At 35.1% G+C, this 23,357-nt stretch overlaps 1 long non-coding RNA gene across 2 annotated transcripts in view; it reads left to right on the top strand.

Annotated features, from left to right (window-relative positions):
* Positions 1-23,357, top strand: part of LOC113943843 — a 95,051-nt gene that overhangs the window by 11,139 nt on the left and 60,555 nt on the right. The window contains exon 1 of one of the 2 annotated variants that reach the window (XR_003526474.1): positions 12,338-12,412. The exons of the other annotated variant lie outside the window; for it this stretch is intronic. This is a non-coding gene — a long non-coding RNA (uncharacterized LOC113943843). Of the gene's footprint in view, positions 1-12,337; positions 12,413-23,357 lie in introns of those variants that run through there. 2 annotated transcript variants of the gene reach the window in all.

Raw genomic sequence — 23,357 nt, 5'->3', positions numbered from 1 at the left:
AAGAATTTCTTTTTTTATTAGTGAACAAAAAATTTTCTGTAAATTGTTCTGCTAAAATCAAGACAAAACAAATCAAAGTAACCTTACATGAAAAATTTCATCCTGTTTTGTCAAAATTATAGATAATTAAAACCATTATCTTAAAAAAATTGACTAGGAAACATGAAACATGCTGCAGTTTCACAGTTCTAATATTTAATGACAGAAACTAAAAGAGGAGGTTTTTTGTGTGTCTTCTCTTTAAGCAAAATACACCATTTTCTGAAACCCCAAAGTGAGCTGAAAACCTGTCACTGGTTGTAAATGGACTTTAAACTAAGCTCGTATTGAAGGTACAAAGTAACTTTAACAAAATTTCTCACCAGAACAAGTATTTTTCAATCTCTGAATGATACAGTAAGAAAGATTTTGGTTGAAATTACATTAGTAATTGTTTCTTTTTATTCCAAAGCACTCTGTCCATCAGTTCAAGTTTTTGATGTAGTTTTTATAATACTATTAAGGCAATTGACCAGTCAAGTGTCTTTATACCTGTCTCAGCAGATGGCTTGCTGGAGGCCCATCTCACAAATGCTAATCTCTTATATCTATTTATCTGAAACTTTGATAATTCAATTAAGTCCTCCACTGTTCCTTTGAGTGAAAACGTTGAGGATACCTGCATATATAGATGTTTTGGTGTATACACACACACGCCCTGTATATGTACAAGGCACACACACATATAGAGATGTACACCAAAAAGAACCCAAATAGTTTTGAGTTTGATTTTTGTATTCAAGAGCTGTCATCATGTAGTATCTGTTCATAGCTAACCAGATTGGAAAATCTTAACTGCACTATTTTTGTATGCAGAGATATATTGACAGAAAGGTGGGAGGCTTTTACATCACTGAATAAATCTGATTTAATTTAAAGGGAAAGCAGCACGTCAGTTATATGACAGAGTGATAGGACACATTAAGGAAATGTCTGTCAGGTACGTTTATACATTTAGCTTACAGGGAGAAGATGCAGCTAGGAGTGCAGTACTTTGATTATTATATTAGCCCAGCTTTTAAGAAATCATATTCTGATGCTGGTATGCTTTTGGAAGACTCTTTGTTAATTTAATATCATTAAGGGTCCTTAGGACTTTCCCTGGACAACCAAAACCTAGAAAATATGAAATTATTTTGAACTTCAGAGAGCTGAGATATGGATACAGAAATAAAATTAATATCTGTAGGGCTTCACTTTTACAACTTTATGTTCATTAAAATGAGAAAGAATAATATCTTTATCTTTTAAAAGTGATGAAATCATAAATGGTCTATATTACACTGATGCACTGAAGATTCTGGACTACTGAGGAAGAATAATCATTCCCGTTTTTAGTTTACAAGTCTGAACATCTGACAGAATGTGAATAAATGGTAGAGAAAGCAAATCAATCCAGCTGGACTTTAGTCATTTCCCACTCCTTGCTGTATATAGACTGCGTTTTCCAGGGGTTCAAGTTCAGTTTCCACATTTGTGAACAAGAGTATCATATTTCAGAAACCTCACGAAGAATTGGTCTTAACATGTTACTTCAAAAGGGGAAACTTATGTTGAGATAGATTACTGTGTAAATTACACTGCTACTGTGTAGCTGTATGCACACCATTTCAGTCTTATTTGAATGTTCAGGTTCAGGAACAGCGTTCTGCTGAAACTAGTACTGAACTTAGTGTCACCATGAGTAGTTCTGCATCTCATGAGATAGTTGGATGCTTCAATGGAAATATAAATAGAAACTGTTTGGGAAATGCAGTTTAAACTTGTTTAAAGTAAAAGCATTTTTTGGACTTATTGATCCAGTTGAATGCCATTAGTTGGACATTAGGAGCTCTCTATTTTAATATCTTAGTGGTTAGCAACAAAAAGGAGTACGTGAATTTTATATGTGAAAAAAAAATGGAAAATCATACAATGTAAAGAACTCAGAAAAACTAGTCATTTGGTCAGAAACACTCCTAAATATGCTAAAAGCTTTACAAGTAAATGAGTTTATAGTTTCATGTACAAAAGATTATTTTTTTTCCTGGTAATTTTAATCAACTTTTCTTTAATATCTGCTGAAGCTCACTCTAAATTTGACCAAGTTTTCTTTGCTGTACGTAGTTGTCAGGTAAAAACAACTAATATTGGAAGGGTTTTTAATACATCTGGGTTTAATTCCTATTTCAAAAAATCTTCTTTTTAGTTTGGATATTTGACCTTAAGGATGGCATTTTCCTTTCACTCTGTATTAAATTTAAGACCAGGGAATGCATTCCAAACAAAATCAATGAATCACAGAAAGAATTACGTGATAAGACTGCTCAAGAAATATTTGTATTTGGTTCTGAGGTTTGTAGATAAATATTCTGTAAGTTTGGAGAAATGAATAGATCTTTATTAAGAGCTATTTTTGTACCAGTGAGATGGAGATCTTTCCATAAAAATTCCTTATTGCATACATCAGTTCTTAGTTGCTATTATAGAAAATGTTAAGTTTCTATTCTGTAAAGTTCTTTAAAGACAGTGTGAGCAGCACCTTTTTCAATACATGTCAGTGCAAATTCAAGAAATCAATGGTAACATTTTTGCATTTGAATGTAGCACAGTTGCAGTTCTGGTGTTGTGGTTGAAAAATGACAGAAGGTGTACAGTAGGAATAGATCAATGACTAGTATTTTTTATTCATGAGCTTCATTGTTTTCTTTGCTCTAGCTAATCCACTCACCAATTCTTGGTTCCTCACTAATTTTTTGCAGATCAGTAAACCTTCTTACTAAATCAAATCCACCCTTTGTCATTAAATCCACCCTTTCCTCCTTTCTGTTCGTATCCTTGTGGGCAATTTTCCCTTCTTCCTTTGTATCTAAAATTGGAATACTTGATACATCGTCTTCTCCCACACTTATCTCTTTCTGCTAAACTCTGGGGGTTTTGCCTTCATCTCTTGCAATCAAATTTGAGTCCTTTGCCATGTTTTTAGTGATGGGGCTGACCTGACATGTTTAAATTAATAACTGCCTCATGTCCTTTACTTCCCTTGCTTCACATTACTGTCTTGTTTTTCATTCCTACTCTTCTTGCTTCCTGTGACATGAACAGTAATTCTATTACACCCTCTTATTATGAAGTATTTCTAAAAATACTTCCTTAGAAAAAATGCCTCACTCCTTTTGTATCCAAAACTTCCAGTTCTTATATATCTCCAGTAAAGGCCTCTGAAAGTGAGTACAGGATAGTTTTCCTTATAAACAATGATATTGATAAGTTAGCATGCTAAAATGAAGAGTAAGTGATGTGACACTAAACTGACTGAACTGGTAACATGGGTTCAGATTCTCTGACCTGGCTTCGGTTGTTTTCCCTGACCTGCTACATTAGTTTTACAGCTTCAGTTGTTTTAGATGTAATGGTCTACAAAATGTAGAACATCAACTGCCAAGAAAATGACAGGGAGAAATTACTAATGTCACTTTATAGTAGGGAGGTTTTCTTTTTCTTTTTTTTCCTTTCACTTTCCTCTTTCAGGCATGAATCATTCTATTCTATATTAAATGAACATGTTATAGGTCTCCAGATTTTCATCACTAATGAAGACTAAGAGTAAAAAGCCCTGATCTGAAACAAAGCCTAAATGATCCTTCCTACTAAAAGAGATACTAAAGGAAACAGAAGAAATCTAATAAATGAAATCCCTCCCGCACTCACCCTTGAAATGGCTGGTCCTAGAAATGGTGTGCTCTGCAAAGCATCAGTATTCATGCCAGAGTAGACTGAATTAAGAGCGTTGAAAAGTGAATTATTTCATAGCATATATTTTGTTTTTTTTCTACTGCAGTCTTTTTAAAAGAGAAAATGAAAATGTGTGAACTTTCTGCTACGAATTATTTTCTTTTTTATAGTATTTAACTTCACTAGGCCATCACTGTGCATGTCATTTCTAATGGATAAAACATTCCTGTAGCAGCTGTACAACATTATGATTAAACTTTTCCTACTTTTTATGGATAAATTACTGGAAACATTTAGATAGTGGAACAACTGCATTACCCATCATTTCCCTTTCTGTTATATTGCACTAGAGAGCCTCATTCATCTGTACATACTTTAACATTAAATTGTGGGGAGGGAAATTGCAATCAGGATGAAATAACTGATAGGAGTCTTTTAGTTTTGGCAGTTGAGGTTTCTTGGGGGGGTGGGGTGGTAAAACACTGTTTAGGAAGTAAAATTCTGTTTTCATTCTGCTTGAAAAGAAGTTAATCTATTAAACATCAAATTGCAATGGTGATTTTAGAGAGTGTCAAATTCTGAGATATTTCTTTGTTGGGGAATTCTAAATATTGTGGTTAGTTTTAACCTTGGAAATTCAGTTACACAAGTCAGTTGTTGAACAAACACCAAAACTTCCAGTGGAAACATTTGTGTTGATTTGCTTCATATGTAACCTGTATTTTTTATACACTTTATTCCATTGCCTTCAACAGTATCACTCATTCCCAGCAAATTAATATTTTCTTTTGTGCTCCACAGAGATCTGACTTTTAGAAACTGCAACATGATTGGGCATCTTATGAACCTAAACCTTAGGATGAACAGGGAACATGAAACACCTGGGATGCATTGCCCAAGAGACACTAACAGCTCAAAGGAATGCATAGATTAATATCCTGTGTTGGTGTATGCAGTACAGATCTCTAGCCTATGAATGTGGTGGATTTACACTGGTGTGTTTCTTTATTTTCTTATTTACAGCCTTTTTCCCCCTTGGAAATTGTTCTTATGAGAGAAACAAAGCAAGTAGAGCTATCCTGATCACTTTCTATTAGGAATACCTCTGGAAGACTGGTAGAATGAATAAAGAGATGGATGCACTCTTAGCTCTGCAGAGGCAGAGTTATCAGGTATTGCTGCAGGTTGCATGGTGCACAGCGTGCAGGGTAACTCCTCCTTCTGTACTATGGTATATGGCTACTGGTAATTATAACTGCTTTAATGTGCTGCAGATCAAACCTGGAGACAATACAAATACAGAAAAACCTATGGCAATACACAACAAGGAATGTACCAGTTAGGGGTTTAGCATTTGCTGTGGAAAGGAAATTAAACTGCAGTGACAGTATCTTGAAAAGAGGTGATCTGAACTACATTTGCAACAGCTTATGGTACCTGAGTGAAGAGAATATTGAACTTACAGCTGCATGATTGATCAGTATTATCACTGCAGCCGTTTGACCACCTAATCTAGCAAAACTCTTGTGTGTTCTTTTTCACTGTTATTTCCCTTCACCTGCTTAATGGTCAACTCTAAATTCTGAACAGGCTCTGCCTGAGTCCTGCCCTGAAACTCATAACCTGCAGCTTCCCAGATACAGAAATATCAACCACAAGGACAAGTGAATCCTCTGAAAGCCAACGTCAATGTGACTCTAGGTGGAAGAAAATTTGACTTTTTCTCTTTTGTATAGGACAAATTCTGCTTGCCACAGCCTTATCGGTATTCCAAAAAACAGATTTCAATCTCCATTAAAAACGTGCTTCAGCAAACACTAGACCCTCCTTTAGAATAAAATTTTTTCTCTCCATTAGGACTCTACTTGTAAACTGTGTGTCCAACGTGTCTACAGACATTCCCACAACCTCCAAAGTATTTAAAGCAGACCAGGATATTTGAAATAACCATGATATTTTTATTATTTTTTTTTTTATTTTCAATCAACCATGATAACCAAAAGTCCTTTCTTTGAGACAATTAGCAGAGGAACAATGCATCTTACTGGAGCCTTGGTTTGTCAGTATGCATTTAAAGGTGATACAAACCATGTGTGCTATTGGAGGAAATGAGCAAGGGTGATGGATAGAAAGAAGATGATATCTTCTCTGGGAATTTCCAGGAATAAACTGGAAACTTAGATCCTTGAGTCCAAAACCAGCCTTTCCTCTTACAGATCAGCTAGTCTGTGCAACGGATGCACTCTGCCATCTAGATACCTTCTACTGAAATTGTGACAACCGGAAGTGGATTTCTAATGCTTCAGTCAGTGTAAAAATAACAGATGCATTTTGTTGTTCCTTTTATCCACCTTTTATATTTATGTGCAGTTGAATGGTGAACAAATAGGTGGAAGATTCACAAGTTTGAAGACAAAAGTGCACAAGAAACACTGAGATGCATGCAAGAGGATACACCTCTATGCTCTACTAATACCTTTCAAAACACTGTTTTTATAAACTCCATAAACTAAGACATTTTAATAATTGATGGTGTAACCTTGAGTAAAGCAGTCATTGTGTTTTGAAGCCAACATATGACCAGTATGAAATACTACCCGCAGGTCCAAGTAAGAAACCCAAGCATTTTAATGCTCTTGAAAGATTACGATGTATACTATTTTTCATTTATGGTAGTGACATTTAAACATTATTCAGAGAAGAGATAATTAGGGTTCATGCCAGTGATGAGAAAGACTGGCCATATGTTATTGAACGTTGCTAGTATAGATTGTTTCACTCTCCAGTGTCTCTTAAAGCACACTTTTTTGCAGCAGCCCTCAATGTCTGTAGATATTCTTATTCTTCTGCCTTAAAGGGACATTGATCATTTTTGTTTGGCCATGTATCTAAATGGGTAAGAGGAAAACCTTTACCAAATCTTTGGCCTATATAAAAAGATTTACTTCTCTTGCTAAAGACAATAAATGATGGCAAGAGTTAAAAAGTTACGCTTACCTCCCTGAATTGTCTAAATATTTGTTTGAACCAGAAATACTGTCCAACAACTGAAGAATTTGATTCAGTGATGAATATTTCTCTGCAAACTTCTTATTTGTAAAGTCAACTAAGTTCATTCACAGTATGATTAAAAATTATTAAAATATTCCTTTAAAATATCATGAATGTTTTTAATTTTGTTTGTCTACTTCTTTGAAGGCAATTTCTGATTGCTCTTTTTCATATAAAAATACGAATCTGTGTGAGAAAAAGTTTGGAAGGTTATTGGTGATGTCAAGGGTTGAATGGAAGAAATTATACTACCTCTACTCTGATTGTCACTACTTTACCTGATATAGTTGTAAAGAAAAATGTATAAAAGATTTTTGAATCCTTAGTTCTTGGATCTATAAATGGTAAGCTGTCTTTATGGTTTTGAATTCTTGATTTTATAGGATTAGTACATTAAATTTAATGCTAAGTAGGACTCTAGGACTTACACCTTTGTTAATTTATGGTTCACCTTCAAATTTAGTCTTTATTTAAATACTATGTAAATATACACAGCATAGAGTAACTAGAGTAGAAGCTTCTTTTTCATTAAAAATGCAGCACAGCAGATTTGTGATAAATGGTGATGTTACATATATTATATATACCAATCCCTTCTGGAAAATTGGAGTGATTCTAGACTTTGCCAAGAATTTGACATGCCACCCTAAATGTTTAATCAGGGATGCTGTGACATTCGATGCTGCTTGTATAAATGTGTCAATCTAATTTTTATTAAATGAAACAGCATCCACTTCTGAAAAAAGAAAAATCATGACTGAACCAAACTAATGCTATTAACGTTTCTCACTGGATATGATATAAATAATCTTAAGTTAACAATGATCCTCACTTCACTAAGCACAAACTTCCCTAGTAAAAGTTTTGAATTGAAATAGAACTCAGAGGAGTGCTGTGTCAAATTAATGATCATGAAGCAAGGCTCACAGGGCATTAGTAGTCAGCTTTTGCCTTGGGTGAGACCAGGGAATAGATGCCATTCAGTTATCTGAACAGAATTTCTATGCTAAAATCTGTCCTTCAAAAACCAGGAGAACCTTACGGGATTCATCTGTGACTTCTCCATTGGATGATTCTATTCTGGCCATGGAAAACGCATATTGGATTTCAGATAAGGGCCAGAGAAGTCAACTAAAAAGAATCATTATTAAGTTGTTTCTGCTGCAGATTAGAAGGGCTATCCAGTTCTGAAAAACTTTGCTTATATGTATTATCTTTCATTTATTTATATAGTCTGAGGCTTTTTAAGGTGAGGCTAGATGCATAAATAAGGAGAATTTAGCAGAATTTAGGTTTACGGGTATGAGGTAAATTTCCCAAAATAGAAAGTATTTCTGTATGAATATTTCTAGTTAATAATGACACTTTTACTGGTATCTCTTTAGATTGTTTTTTAAATATATTTTATCTACTTTTTATCCATCCTCTGGTGTTGAAATAACAAAGTAATTTGGTTCTATTCTGCTATCAACAAGTGATACATGCTTTAATAATACCAGCTGATCCAGGTTTTAATTCTCAGTGCTTGTGAGAAAGTATTGGGCCCCATCAGAGTTTCCATGTTGCTGTTTATTTCTTCTGGAACAGGGCATTGGGACAGGCTGGGTTGGGAATGCTTGTCTTTAAACAAAGAACAGAAACATTCTCCATAGGACAGATAAGATAGAGGTACATGCACAGGGGAAGTGTAAAGCTGGTCAGTGGAATAAGCAGTGGGGTTTGTGGGTATGCTCTAAATCTTCTGAAGTTTTATAGGAATTGTGGTACTAAAGAACAAAGAGATATTTTGAGACATATTTAAAATATTAGTGGAAGAGGGGAAGAGTTCTCTCTTTCTAAACAGTCAGAGCTTCCAGTCAAGGTGAAAGGAGAAAAGAGTCTTTTTCTTACAGCTCTGTTTCTCCGTGTTTCCAAGAGGAAATTGTACCATATTCGTTTTTTGACAAAATAATAAATTAAGACTTTAACACCTTGACCAGCTCTGGATTGTAAATCTATTTACATGCTCTTACTTAATCAACCCAAATTGCATAATTGTTGTATTTGCCAGCATTCTTTCCTACCTGGAAAGTGGGGGTAGTCAGAAGCCTGGAATCCTTTTTAATCAATGAATGATTAGACATGTTTAGTGACAAAAATACTGTTCTGTATTTTCTTTGGTGTAATGCTAATGTCCCAGGATATACGCTGCAGCACTTCTACCTAGACCTGATATCCACCTCTGCTGTTGGGTGGGAACAAAAGGTAAAACGCAGGATTATATTCAGAAGTACAGGTTATGCTTAAAAAGAGACATCAGGTGATCTGGAGCTTTCATGGTTTCTGTAGATCCAGGGTTTTTTGAGAAAGTTGGTGCTTAGCTGTTACTACAGAGATTTTATGATTTAAGGTAAAGAAAAATCCTATTTTGTTTCCTATAATCATGGTTCAGGACGAATTATGTGATAGACCCAGGCTCAGAAATGTTTTATTCATAAAGAATATTTTGTGTTATAGAAACACAAAATATTTCCATCATCATAGGGGGAAAATTTAATAGGAAAGAGGACTTGGAGTTCCTAAGAGAGAAAAAATAATGTTCATATTTTATCCTGTGTAAGATCTAGTAAGATAGTAATTTTCTTACCTCGTAGTTGGATCTTTATTCTTATCTATTTAGTCTTTATTTTTTTATGTACCCAATAATCATTCATCTATCATTAGGAAGCAGTTGGTATATCCAGAAACCTACTGAAATGCAGGATTAACCCAAAGGGAAGGGTAATTTAAGCTTTATTACAATTTTAAAGCCTTTTTGCCATGTCACTGAAGTCCTAAACTTAGTCACAAACGCATTCTCTTTCTCTGTGCTTGAGAAGAGATTTCTGTAAATTGTACTGTGACAACTCTAGAAAATAGCAGCCTGCCTATTTGTTCTTCCCTACCCCTCAACCAAATTGCCTCCCAGTTACCCTGACATATGTTTAACTCATGACTTTTAGTGTAATTTGTGATTAGATGAAGAGTGAGGATGTTTTAATGTAGCTGCTGAGGGCACTGTACCATTAAATGTTGCTGGGGTCACTGGGAGAAAATATTGCTCATCATCAAAATACTTCTTTTTTCCCTTATAGCACTTTTAATTTTATATTTGTCTATTTTTATATGTAAATGGCAAAATTCTGCAGCTTACAAGTATTTGCAGCCAAAACTGAAGCGACAGTCATATGAGTCATATTGTTTCTTTGGGGAAGAGGGGAGAAGATTGACTATGGGCAAAATAGTATGGATGTAGTATCCAACTCTATCCTGTTTACCTCACTTGAAATATTTAAGTTGCATTAACAGGAATGCTCCATTTGGGCATTACTTTGCCTTCTCAACTTTCAGTTGAGAAGAGGAGAAAAACAAGTGCAGGTTGACATGAAGCCATCTGTTGCTGTCTGAAGGCAGTTACCTCTCAGGCCTTTAATCACGGAGAAAAAAAATTCTGGATACAAAAATTCAGCCTTACAAAGGTATTTTGGAAAAAAGCCCAATCAGAAGTCATATAAAAATATAGAGAGAAGTATATTTGATATTAAAACTCCCCATGATTTGATCATCATGTTCCACAACTCAGGAAAAGTAGCACTTATATGTTCTTTATTATGTAGGAGAAGGAGCAACAGGAGTATAAAATACAGAGATTACTGGGGGAAAAAAAAGATCTTTTATTGTAGCGCACAAAGTAATGTTTGTATTCTAGGATGAAATAGAAAACTAGCGGAAAGATCTTTTAATCACGTTAAAGACTGTATGATGATATACCAAGGCCAAAATGTTCCCTAGTTACTGCAGCCAGTGTAGTAAAGTCATACTGGTTATTCATATCCCAGAAGCAAGAGTAAGGAAAACTTGCCCTGGTCTTCTGGAGGCAAGTTGTCTATAACTTTAGTGTGTAAAAGAGGAAAAAGGGATGACAAAAGCTGCAGAGTCTTCAAAGTCGCCTAAGGTGCCCTTTATGGCAGAATGATTCTTAGCCTCAGAGTAAAATAGCTATTACTTGATCAATGTATCACATAAAGTTCTTTACTCTGCAACCTTACAGATCATTGTTTAGTTCATAATTTGTTTTTGAAATATTTTATTCTATAGCATACCCATAACAGTAACTGCCATAACTTAAATGATGTTTTAATATGAGATCTCATTCGAACAGTCTGCTTATTCAGTTTTTGCTGATATGTGAAGTAAGAATGCCAGCTGTTCTGGCTGAGTTACTGGGTCCGTGGATTACTAAAAGGAAATATACTCATTATTGGGGTTTTTTTTCCTATTGAGTTGCATTTAGAGGCTCCAGTCAGGATTAGAATCTCATTAAAATCGATGATATAATCATTAAAGATGTCCTTACGTGGTAAATACAACACACTGTTACTGTTTAGTTTAATGTTGAAGCAAGCCGAGCATTCTTTACAGTTTCAGGAAGAGAGGTTCTGTTTAAATAATGTTGTCCATATTTAACTAATACAATTAATTCAGTAATCTAAAATGTGCATAAAGACTAACAAAAAGTATATTTTGGATCTGAGATTACACTGAAAACTGTCTAAAATGTACTTCAATGATTCATACTGACAGCCTAAATAGTATATTGCATACTGATTGCGGGGTGGGGAAATGGAAGTAAAACACATTGTTTTCCATCACAAACCAACACTGAATACAGTAGTACTATTTTATTTATAGCATATATGTTTATTTAATATATTTATTGGTAGCAACCTAAAGAAAATTGAACCAAGCTGAAAAAATGTAGCATATCGTCACATGCTGGAAAAGAAGAATGTGTGCAGATATGGTGCAATTTACTGAAATACACTGCACTTTTATATATCTTGTATACTGCAGGAAAGATATCTTTATATCTTATGTTAGTATCGTATGTGTCAAATAGAATTTTAGTTTGTCATATTTCTAAAAAATATAGGCTCATTTCAGGAAGACAGTCATCACTGTATATGTATGTTTGTCATATTTATTTTGAAGTCTTAACCATCATCTCAACTTGAGTTTTCTTGGAGTGATAGAAAGAAATGACCATCTTTCTGACTGTTTAAGAGAGAAAACTCACCAGCAAACGGGTAGGAACTCTAAAGATGATTGCAGCATTAGCTCATCTGGAGTGTGATATAGAGAAAAAAAAGGGTATGGAGCATTTTGGCCATGGCGTTCTAGTAAACACTTGGAATGAACCTATACTTGGAAGCAGAAGCCTCCTCATGTAAAGACGATGCTAAGAAAACACTGTCAGTGATTTGAAGTAATTCAAACATTTTTAGCTCTGCTTCTAAAATATAATTTTTAAATCAGTCATGCCGAAATGTCAGAATTCTTTACATAGGGTAAGTTTCAAAATTTTGTCCAAATTTTTCTTCTTATGAAAAATTTCTGTACTACATATGCCATCATCGAAGTTTAAAAATGACAAACCTTAAATAACAAATAACTCACTTTGATTATGCTAGTATAATAAAAAGAAAGAGGAGTAGCTCTGTTTCTTTTCAATTATTGGCTACGAGAAGAGAACCTTCAAGTTGATTAGGCTGGGGTTGGAAAGGTTTCTGAGGATCTAGTAACAAGTCAAGTGAGTGACTATTTTTTTTGCAATTTTGCTTTTGTAAGAATCCCTACATTTGAAAGAAAAATACATTGTTTCAGGTTTTTTAATGGTTATCTTATTTTGTGGGTATTTTTTTAAAAAAGTTTAAAAATTAAGACAAAAAATAAACTATATTTTGCTTTTTTTCATTTTGCATTCAACTGCATATTTTCCTATAACTATTTCTTTTAAAACACATTAAATTTTGAAATTCTATTGTTGTAAAACATTATGTCATACAGGAACAGCAGTTAGCAATGATCACTTGGAAAAAAAATGCAACTCATTTATATAAATTGATAGCCCAGAGGAACCCAAAAACCATATAATAAATATCCATAACATTACATCAGATAAATGTAGCTTCTGTGGAAACCACTTTCAAAGCTTAATTAGAAATAGTTATTTCTGATAAAAATGTATGATTTGAATTAACAAATGTAATAAAATATCCAGACTTGAAGTTAAAAATGCATTTTCCTTTGAGACATGACTTAAATGGGAATGGAACACATACAGGGGGATTTTTTATTATTCTTTAGCAGTACATTAATACAATGTTATAGACAGAAAAGAATCTTCAGCCTAACAATCTTTTCATATTAATATATGGTCTATGGTTTAGTAGTATATTTACAGAACAGCATGTGACATTTTTGGTCACTGCAGTGTTTCCCAGAAACAACTCATCACTTTTAGCAACAGTCTATGACTACAGTAGCTGGGTATGGACAGTATGGAGGACAGAAAGTATTTTCCATATTCAGAGGGGGTTTTTTACATTATCGTGTTCTTTAACAGTCTGTCAACAAGAAGTCCAGCTATTTTTGTTATATAACCTAAGAATAATACTAATAATTCAGTTACAGATGATTTATTCATATCCAAAAAAATTAACATCATTTAGTAGTGTCAAAAATTGAAGTTCAGCATAAAAGAGAAAAATACAAGAATAACATGTCTCAACCTTTGTAATTATGACACAAACTCTCAGAAACTATAGTAAATGTTTCAATTGTAGAAAAATTCTATTTTGGGAGCATTGCAATAACTCTTACAATAGCTCACTGTAACAAGATTTGGGTCTTTTCCAAAGATTAATTTTATGGAACACACAGAGCAATCAGACCTCACACAGTGAATAAATTAGACCCATGTTGCACTTTAATGCAGTGTGATTGCTGATTGACAAGTATTACAATATATAAACATTCATTTCTCAACTATCAGTTAAGATACAACTAGAGAGAGATCCCTCTGCTCGAATTAAGGTGCAAATAAGGCCATATGCCAAAGTCGATAATATGGATTTTAGTTAACAATAACTGTGAGGAGGAGAGATAGAAAGAAATAGAAGAAAGGAGAGAGAGATATCTATCAAGCAGAAGATAATCACCACACCCATGGATCCAGCAGCATCCCGTTGGTCCTTCTTCACCCTGGGTTTCTTGGTGGTAGGCGTCCCAGAGATATTCTTCTGAGGGATACCACCTTTATACAGTCCAAGTTCCTGGTATCTACATAGGTGTATTCCCATCACTTGAAATGATCTTTCTTTGACTGGTGATACATGTATGAGCAGTTGCTTTCTTTCATGCAGTTTGCCATAGTGATAATTTTTATCTGGATGCATTAACCATAATGGGCTAGCCAGATCTCACCTCTGCCAGGCCTGGAATTAGCACCTTCCTCTTGCAAATTTTTCCCTTCTGTGTTCATCTCAAGTTCCTGCTGTGGTTGCTTGTCTTATGTCAAGTTCCTTCTGTGGTCTTGACAGTGTTTGATACAGGTAACTATGCTCTTTAAGTCCTTACAGTATTTCTGTAAGGATTTGATATTTTCTCCTTTCTTGCTTTTGACTGATCAGTTAATCCTTACCGTCTGTCATAATTTCTAAGGAAGTGTATTGTCTGGCAGGTGCACCTGCAACAGGGAGTCTTGGAGACACTTAAATTTGATCTTATCCAGCCAAAAAGTTCCTGTCCCTTCTTTACGAATTTCCTGTGTTTCTGAGCTTTAGGGTAGGGGTGGGTTTTATGGTAAGGTTTGTTTTATTTTGTTTTGTTTGGGGTTTGTTTTGGATGGTTAGTTGGTTGGTTGGGATTTTTTTAGGGAATAATAGGTGCAGAATGGAAATGGGAATCAGAATAGTAAATGCTCATACAATATTCCATCTAAGTTTCTAGTTTGTTTATTAAAACACCTTGCTCTTTTAGGATGCCTATCAGAAATGTTGATGAAATTTATTGTCCCTAAATCTGAGCCCCAAGGTACTAATTTTCCACCTTGCTCATCTGATTTAAGCTCCAGCTAATGTATAGCCTGGCTGTATTACAAAAACTTGTGACAATTAACTATGCTGTATTACAACAGGCAAACACAAAACCCACTAGTAGCATCAGCTGCTCGCTGATGTGGTGATGTTATCCTGTGTCCTATTATGGCTGCTTGGATGTTCAGAAGAAAGTAGACTTGGAAGGCTTCCAAAACTGTGTCTTTTATGGCAGATAGGTAAAGGGACAGGAAATCAAAGCACTGCTGCTATTTTTGGCTGTAGGCCAAGCAACTTGGAAAAGTTCAGCTGAAAATTTGAATTGCTCGCTCCATCATTTTTAGTGTAATGAGACTAATAGTCAAAATTCTTTTAAAGTGATCAAAATTTTGTGCCCTAGTAGGCTCTAAGTGCTGGAGACACATTTTATTTATTAAGAGTTAAAATATCAGATTCAGATACTTCTGGTAGTGTCTTTGATGTTGTTGTAATTTCAGCAGCACCTGACAGCTGTAATAGAGATCAGTGAGTTATTGCAAATAAGTTGCTTATCATGTAGCTTTGCACTGCAAGAATATTTAGTGAAATTAGTGTCAGTGTAAGTGACAGTGAAACCATTTGGCAAATCTAGCAGGGAATTTAAAAACTAATAAAGAAATAATATATGCATTTCACCATCCTTGTCCCTGTAATGTATAAACCTGAAGACCCTCATATCAGGTAAGACTATATCTCCCATCTATTCTAAAATAAATTTTAATAATTAATCAGTTATGAAAGTATTGACATCTCCTTCAAATACCTGATAGCAAGCTGGTTGGAGTTACCATTTTCAGATAAACCTTAGACATACGTATCTTTGACCAGTATATCTTTCCTGTTGTGTGTGAGTGGCTTGACAGCCATGAAATACAAAGGTACATTTTCTTCCATGTTTGTTAAAGACTGTCTATCCTTGTTTTCTTTGCATATCAAAGTAGCATTTGGTCTAAGTGGAGTAAAATGCTGCTTGTCTTTGTTGCAGCAGGGAAGATCCTGGCCAAGGAAAGGTAGACTAGAAATTGTCAGTGGTTATGTACCACGTACGAAAGGTGAAAACTGGGAGTGAGGGGAGGCAGGAACAGGAGGGCTGAGGCATTGAAATCACACCACACAAGGGGAGGAAGGCTCCATAAGAGGCAGAGCTCACCAGAAGACTTCTGCCATCTTTGCCTTCATCTTCCACTGTAAGTCTGCATCTAACATGTTGTCTTCTCAGTGCACCAGCATGTTGAGGAATGAACTGTCTTAATAGGCTTCCAAATTCTTCCGCTCTGCTCGTGACAAGAACTGGTAATTGCCTGTCCACTGGATTATATCAGCCACTATGGATTACTCGGGCAAGGCAAAGAAATTCCCTTTTACCTGTGCTTTTGAATGTATCTATCCACTTCTCTGTCCAAGTTTTACATCACAGGACAGGAGTTCAAGGTTTTTATTACAATAAGATTAAGCATGCAGTTTTGGGGAAGGTGTGTATTTTCATTTTTTTTTTGTGCATTTCAGTTTTTTAATGTATTATGGAATGACCTAATTAAATAAGGTTTGATTATATTTATGTCAGGCACTCTCTGTCAGATTTCTTGCTTTTCAGAATACCTTCAATGTTAACAAAAAGGATTCTAGCGGAAGTTTGCTAAGCTTTAAATTTCATGTGTTTGCTTCTGCATTTTAAACCTAAAAGGTACAAGCAGTTTACTTTTAGTATTCGTATTCACTCTGGGGTTATTTACAATCTGCTGAGAAACAGAAAAACCCTCAGTCTGAGTTGTCTTATCTTAAACAGTGGACAGTGGAGCCAACATGTAAAACCATATATTAGCATGTCAGTCAGAGTGTTATTGTACTCTCCCAAAATAATAGGTCTACTTTAAACAAGACTGTGATTTACAACGCAGAATCATAAAAACTCTCTTTCTAAGCCAGTAGACATCTGAGAAGAGCAGTTCTAAGCCTGTTCAGACTTCAGAGATTTTACCTTTTATAAATTCAAATGATCTACTTTCTGCATTGAAATAGTTCTTTCTGCTGACAAAAGGAGATGATCACTTGTGTACCACAGTCTGACTTAACCACAGGCTTCAATGGAAGTGTGTAGGAGAGGTTTTGTAAATGTGGCATTAAGAATAATTGGTAGTTATCTTGTATTTGGTGTGAGCAAGAAAATAAATTCAAGTAAATGTAAGTGATAGTTCTTTGATGGCAGCTCCCATTATATTTATGTCTAATATTAATAATTATACTTCTGAGAAAATTAAGGAACTGTAAAGACTACTGATTTCAGAATTTAGTTGAAGCTTTAAGAACCTTGGGGTTTGTCACATACAGAGTAAACAAAGGCAACTTGAAGGATCTCCACGCACTGGAACTCACTGTGGTTGAAACTGAAGCTGCGGAAGCCGGAACAGAAATGTGGATCACAACTGTCTAGAGTTCATGAAGTCATCAGATGCTGGCATGAAGTTTGCTGATGTTATTTTAAATTCCTGCTTTGTGCTGAGTGTAAGATCTGGAAGAATAATGTAAAGAAGGAGGATTCTGATTCTGGTATATTTGAGAGTAAAACTTTCATTGACTTTAGTTCAGCCAGGAAAACACCCAGCAAGTGTTTTTGCATGCTGTTGTAAACATAGGAACTACACATTCTGAGTGCTGGCTCTGTGTATTTGAACCTCTTGTCTTTCTTTCCTACCTGACCACATCACAGAATTCCTGCTCATCCTGTTCCAGAATTCCTGCTCATCCTGTTCATACCATGCTTCCCATACTGTTTAAAGAAAAAAAAAAAAAAAGAAGAAAGCAAAATATACAGAAATTTTGGTAACATACTATCAGATCAACTTCTGAATCACTGTGGAAATATTTTGTAAAAGATTAAACTCACACAGAATTTGTCAGTTCAAAATGCTGTCTTGTTCTATTAGCTTTGTAGGGGATTTACGTACTGAATACAAGTGTGTAAGAAAAATTCAAACATGATCTTCAGCATCACTTTTCTGCAGGAGACAAAGAACTGCCTCTCAGATATTGCTAGTTCTGCATACACTGAAATCTCCAACTGGCTTCAAGTAAGGGACAGATTTTTCTTAGGAAGAGGCGTTTCCAGTAGTGACGAAAGATGCAATGGATTTTTAATGTGAGTAAATTGACACTTAGCATATAAAACTGTTTTTTCCTTAGTATCATTTACCTAAATTCAAAGTGTGTTATTCATTTAGTGTTTTATAAATTGCTATTTTGGAGTTGTACCAGTAATTAGAGCAAAAATTGAAATTACCATAATATTTTTTTTAATATGAAGTACACATATAAATAGAAGAAACCAAATCAAGACATAATTCCGACTCATTGTAGATAATAGCTTAACACTGATGTGTGCTGATATGAAAAAAATTAAGTACAGGAGTAATTATAGAAAAAAATAAAGTGAACACATGCAATAAACTGTATAGATGTGTACTTGTTCATAGAAAAAAAGGATGTTTAAGCTCTCCAGAGACAGATTTAAGATCTACTGATAATTACCAAATCCTGCTAGTAGTAGTAAAGGACATTAAAATTTCCTACAAAATATTTCATCAAATGATAAGACATGAGATACAGAAAACTGCATGTGATTTTCATTCACTTTAGTACCGTGTGCTTCAGAAGTTATTAAATATAAAGGCTATATAAAGCTATATCTTCTGGATGGCAGTGGCCTTGCAATATGCTAGTTCTCCTGTAACAGACTGGATTTGGTACTGAAACACTTCCAGGTTATTTTGGAGCATTTATATCTCTTGCAACAAATTGAATTTAGCTTTTTACATGATCAAATGTCATCAGGACAATAAATTAATATAACAAATATTCACCTGTTCTGTTCTAAGTGTCCATCCTTAGAGGTCTTTTTTAACTTGTTTAACTAATGGGAAATCTAACTTCAAACAAAGAAGAAATGTAGTAGTACACATCCAGTATGACAGCTTGTTGCCAGGCTAATGGGGAAAATACAGTAAGGTCAGTGAAATGCATCAAAGTTTTCAAAAGGCATGTAGCTGTAGACTTTCTTGTTAGATCAGGATTTGCTTTAGCAAATTATTGTAATTTGCCGCAATCCAAAGATGCTCATCACTTCAATACTGTGTGCAAAGCATTCATCAATGCAATTCCAAACTCCAGACTATGATTCAACCCTGAAGACTCCTCAATATGTGCTGTCATGGTGAAATGAACATCGACGAAAATAGTGGTTCAAGAACAAAAACAGTTCTTTATTAGTCAAAATTTCCATTCCAAAGACTTCTTGACACAGTTTCCAAAGCACTGATCTAACTCCAGCCCAACAGTCATAAAAAGGATGGAGTAGTTTGTGGCTGGTATGCACTGACTGCTCTAAGCTGGATCTTTAAGAGATATCAAAGCATTAAACAGGGCATGGGCAAGAGTCCAAGGGTCATGGCCTTACTTCTGATCTCTTGTTTGAGCAGGAGGGAGGTAAAGGCTATTTCAAAAAGTACATGGAGCCAGTTGTCTGTATAAAGAGAAATGAGAAATGAGAAATGGTTTCTAAGCACAAAACAACAGTTGTCTCTGAGTTTCTTTGCTAAAAAGAAGGATTGATTTAAATTATTTTTTTCACCCATCTATGTACTTTATATACATATATATATGTTTCAGGAACAGATGAGAACCTCGCAAAATCAGATGATCATTGTTTTTTCTTCCTTGGTATGTTTTATCTATAAGAGCTTCTTTCTTTATTTCTTGTTGTGCTTTTCTTTCTTGTTAAAGGATATTTCCATTTGCATTTAACTTCAGGCCAAAGCCAAGACCCACTGATTAGAAGAAGTGTTTTTGTGGGTTTCAGAGAAACCATTTTTTTTAAATCCCTGAGACAGCACCACTTACAGAGAGTGTTCTGGACCCTTTATGATGTTATATGGTGGTGAATTTCATAATTTACTACTGCATAGGGTGCTAATAAATGCCTCTATAATAGGTGAATACTTTTATTCCTAAAACGTCGATTACTGTAAGTGATTCAGAAATCCTAATGAATAGCTATGTATAAGGAAGTAATTTTGAAAATGAGCTTTTGGAGTGCATGAAAACACAAAGCTATGCAGCTTGCTTCGGAGGTGTTGATGAGATCAAAGAAGTCCAACAGAAAATGGAACTCTTGGACTTAACAGGAATAATTTTGTTAAGTGTGAGCAGATATGACTCTCAAAAAGAGTAAGCATCCAAATAAAAGGCATTTAATCTTACAATAAAACAGTGCTTGAAGCATTTGCAAACATTCATCAAATCCTATCAGTGCAAGCAAGGAATATTTTAGACTAGATTGTCACTATCCTTTCTGGCAGAATTCAAGTTATGAATACAAAAGGACTCTACCTAGTTGGCTAATAGTAGCAGGTTAGAGGATGCCTTTGCACCCACTTCCAGCTTAAAAAGAACATGGATGATGAAGAGTTCACAGTCTGCTTCTGGGTATGATGCTTCTTGTGGCAACAGAAAATTTATAAGTTTGGCTAATATAAATTGGTTGATATACCACAACTCAGATCTGCATTCTTGTACATTCTTCCCTGGCTTCATTTCTTTTGGAGTATTTCTTGTCTGAGTCCAGTCATATCATTTTCCTCCCAGGCTTTCAGTAAGCCCCCTACTTCACTTGTCCTCTCAGTAAAAACTTTCTTCAATATTTCAGGAGTCCTACAGTGTTTCTACTGTCCTGTTACACTTCAGGTGCTGGGGAGGTTGGCCTTTATTTTTTGGGATTATTTTTTTTCCAGTAAAAATGTAAGCCTTTCTTTTCTGCATGAGTTTTTGAAATTTTCCCCAGAGTGTCTGAGAAAAATCTTCCAAACAGCTTCAGGCTTCTTACTCTTTCTTTTCAACTCTGTACACAACACATATAAAAGTTTCTTTCTCCACCTTTTTTTTTCCCTCTGTGGAAATAAAGCCTTCAAAAACACTACCTTTCTCTTTGCTTACCATCTAGTTGTCTTAAACACTCTTTTATTTGAAACATTCGGGTACAGCTGAGTGAAATGCATTTATTTTTTTCATTTTCTTTCAAGTAAGACTGGATTGTCTCATGATGTCTTGCATTAAATTTTGAACAATGAAGGATGATCTGCCTACACACTGTACACTGTGTGCTAAGGTAGATGCCTTGGGATTTGATGTGCCTGATGTGCAAACCCTTCTGAGATCCTCTTGCATATGTCACATATCTTCTTCTGTCCCCATTTCAGATGGCATCCTAGGAAACTACACATAGTATGAATATCAGCAATGTCACAGCACTGTGTTTAGCCTCTGAGTCCTGTGTCAGTAAAAGTGATCTTTTAATTGCTGATTTGAATTCAGAAATTACACAGAAAAGCATTATACCAGTTGTATTAGACTGTGAAATGAAGAGAGGAGCATTTGAACTGCCAGCTACTGAAATACAAATGATTCACTCTTATGCCTGTAGTTTTACTGAAAAGGGCACGCTATCAATTTCACAACAACACTTTCATGCTGACTGCTGTGTACATAAACTCTTATCTAAAATACCACCAGTGAGAATCAGCATACAGACACAGATAGTTAGTTATCTCATGCTACCTTTCTTGGAAGAGTGGATTTTGACGGATGGGTACACCTAAAAATGCTCTGTGGTAAACTGCCACTTTTTGTGAAAGGTGATCTGTTCCCTAAAGTTTAAGTAGCTGTTATTGGTCATTTTACTTTCTTGAGGATGCTATTTAGCAGGCTGGCATGTAGGTGGTCAGACAGATTTAACTTGAAAACCAAGCAATGGTTGGTTATCAGTTGCCAAAGGTTAAAGTGACATATTTTCATCTATGGGAAGTAGGAGGAATCAGTTTGGATAAACTGGGCCTTCTGCTTTTCTTCCATTACTTTGAATCAGGAAAGCAATGGCTATAACACAAAGTCTCAGAAAATGCTGCTGGTGGTCAGACAACCATTTTCTCCAGAAAATGTAATGAGTGACATGTGTGGTCTCACAGAAGCATCTGCAGTAGAATCCAAGTTAGTGCAGCTCCTGACAAAAAGGAACTCTAGAGCTTGACCAGTTCAGTGTCTGCCTAGGAACATGAAAGATATTTTCGGTCCTTTAGCCTTTAGTCCTATATAACCTGGCTTTGTGCTCTCTGAACTCCTGATGGGTAGCAGAGACCTTAAACTTCCTTCTGTGATTCTTCCAAACCTGTATCTGGTTTTGTTGCAGACTTCAACGTCACATATCACTTCAGAGCATTTTAAGGCATCCAAATTGGTGGCACCTAAGCAGTCACAATTCCATGTCACTCAGAATTTTACTGTGAGCCTCCGTTATTGGTAATGATTCATGTAAGTTCCATATTCTGAAAATGGTGGAAAAAGTCATGGTTTCAGTACTGAAGAAGAAGGATAAAGTTTACAGGTATAGAGAGAGCACTGGAAATCCTAGGGTTTTCATGTTTTCATTCAGCATGTTTTAGATCCTAAATTAATAACTGATAATCACATTTGTAGTAACATTTTTTACATAGTGCAATATTTATAAATACTAAACAAGTAAAGAATTTAATAAGATATTAGATTTTTTTGAGAAAGAAAAATAACTTTCAGTGCAGACACTTCCGATAACATAGTGAAAAATAAATAAATCACATTATCAGTGGAAGAAGGAAACAATCCCAAAGGAACACTTAATCTTTCCCTTTGTATACCCAAGGAAAGAACCCATACTGCTTTAATCTGGGGGTGTATTGGTTTCAGTTTGCTCCAGTGATGGATAAGGATGCAATTATTTTTGACAAATATGAATTTCTTGTAGGTATTTTATATAAAAACACAGAGAAGTGACAAGAAACCTAATAGGTATTTAGACCACAGCGGAAGTTTAATCTAGTTTTGAACCACGTTTAGTTCTGTAGGAGTGTACTGCACTCATCCCTGAATGAGATTTAGTTATTTTGTGCACAGATTATGATATTACCAAAATAACCATGACAAATGCTCCAATTTGAGCAGGAATCCTGTCTGAATGTTAAAGATCCCCTTCCAGGCATTTTCTCTGAATTTCTAATTTCCTAACAATCTTCATTATAAAAAATATATGAGACATCAGCAAGTCCATATTTTAACAGAGAACAGGAAAAGCATCCAATCAAATTTCTCTGGGACAAAGGCTTTTCCCCTACAAATACACAGGCACATGCATATATGCATCCACGCATCCCATTTTTCCATTACAAAATTTTTAATTGTTTTGGGGCTCTCTCCAGTAGAAACTGTTCATGGGGGATCTGAAGACACAATATTGTGTTTTGTCAGGTGCTCATAAAAGTGTTTCCTATGCCATCTCTGTAGGATCAAGCAGATCTAGTCTGAAAACCTTGAGTTCAGCGTAAGAAAGACAAACATGAAGATATTTTTCAACAGCAAAAATTGTCTCACAGGAAATGCAGGTGAAAAATTAAGAGTTTTTCATCAGGTCTCAAATATATATAACCCAGTCTTCTTGCAGCTCAAGAACGGTGATCACCCACAAAGCTTTCCAGAGAAATGAGGAGGTAATATATATTTTGCACTTTGATTATGTTTATTTATAAATCATTATATATGACA

The sequence above is a fragment of the Corapipo altera genome, unplaced genomic scaffold (assembly GCF_003945725.1).
Source record: "Corapipo altera isolate COAL_440 unplaced genomic scaffold, ASM394572v1 22b, whole genome shotgun sequence".
Classification (NCBI taxonomy): Eukaryota; Metazoa; Chordata; class Aves; order Passeriformes; family Pipridae; genus Corapipo; species Corapipo altera.
The sequence above is the reverse complement of the archived record's forward strand: the minus strand, read 5'-3'. Positions and strand labels throughout refer to the sequence as shown.